We start from the raw sequence: 1807 nt of genomic DNA, 5'->3' as shown, positions 1-1807 counted from the left end.
CTTCAGGGGCGCTTTCAATGTTGCCATGCGTCCACTTTTATTTATAGTACTAATTAAGCTAATGTAATGAAGTGATATTAGTTTAAATCTAATGTGAAAAACTTGACCGGAGAAAATTGGTGTGCTTGCGATGGTGTCGTGGTTTAAAGTCTTAACAAATAGGTATACACATAGGCCTCGCACTGTAACAGAAAGTAAGACAAAATAATATAGTTTATTTAATATGGGTTATCAATGCATATAAAACAAACTAAAAATAGAGTTGCCAATGTTGACGACACTCAACTCAGTATTGTAGAGGGTGCATACACCGACACTTAGCTCCATCTCATGGACGTTAAAATAATAATAATAATAATAATAATAGGCTAATAATAATGGAAATATTCATAGCTGAAAACGCTTTATTTCGATATGTAAACGCGTACAGAAAGCTTGACTTAACCAAAGCAATACATATTCAAATTCAACGTGAGCAACATTTCTTTGCCTGACTACATGACTAGGACGACGTAATATATGCTTAATATATTCAAAAATATTTTAGTGCTACTACATTTAATAATTAGTAGCCTAGTTAAATGTTTATATGTAAGTTTATCCAATAGCCTACACTTCTCACATACAGAAAAGGCCAGAATGATTATCACACTAAAATCCTGTTTAGACAATGTTAGTTTAGCTAATGAATGGTATGCATGACATGTGGACTCATGCAGAGAGACACACAATGTTATCTGCCTGCATGATAATGGCTCATTCATATCAGTAGAGGTGGTCGCGTCATTATCACTCCCACGAAAACACAAGAAACATAGGCTTACATTTGCATTTTTTTTTTTTAAGATAGTGGACTGATGCAGAAAAAAATGGGCATTTAATTTGGTCAACTTTAATATAATATAATATACATTTACATGTAGACATTTACCAGGCGCTTTTATCCAAAGCGACTTACAAATGAGGTCAATGGAAGCAATCAAAATCAACAAAAGAGCAATGCTATGCAAGTACTATAACAAGTCTCAGTTAGTAAATATAATATAACATAATATCATATCATAATATACTAAAGACAGTGTATTTCTAGACTGTAGTCGAACAGAATAAAATGAAAAACTACGTAACATGAGCGGAAATGTCATTTTACTCAATTTTGTAGATTTTGCTTTAATATTTGAGACATTTAACAATTAGCATTGCATAACCCCGGGGCGGTCCGCTCGGCGGGTGTAGATGCATTAATCCGCCTTAAGAAAAGTTCATTTTCTTGGGGGTTTTCCCTAGACAATATAGGAGTTCCCAAAACATAATATAATATACATTTACATGTAGACATTTACCAGGCGCTTTTATCCAAAGCGACTTACAAATGAGGTCAATGGAAGCAATCAAAATCAACAAAAGAGCAATGCTATGCAAGTACTATAACAAGTCTCAGTTAGTAAATATAATATAACATAATATCATATCATAATATACTAAAGACAGTGTATTTCTAGACTGTAGTCGAACAGAATAAAATGAAAAACTACGTAACATGAGCGGAAATGTCATTTTACTCAATTTTGTAGATTTTGCTTTAATATTTGAGACATTTAACAATTAGCATTGCATAACCCCGGGGCGGTCCGCTCGGCGGGTGTAGACGCATTAATCCGCCTTAAGAAAAGTTAATTTCTTGGGGGTTTTCCCTAGACAATATAGGAGTTCCCAAAACCCACTGTGTTTTTAAACGCACGTTAGCATTTAAATTCATTTCGAGTGACCTTAGGCACGGAGTGTTTCCCTTTGACTGACATTTTTG

Source organism: Sinocyclocheilus anshuiensis, unplaced genomic scaffold (assembly GCF_001515605.1).
Source record: "Sinocyclocheilus anshuiensis isolate Anshui unplaced genomic scaffold, SAMN03320099.WGS_v1.1 scaffold486, whole genome shotgun sequence".
In the NCBI taxonomy this organism is placed as follows: Eukaryota; Metazoa; Chordata; class Actinopteri; order Cypriniformes; family Cyprinidae; genus Sinocyclocheilus; species Sinocyclocheilus anshuiensis.
This window is presented reverse-complemented; position numbering follows the sequence as displayed.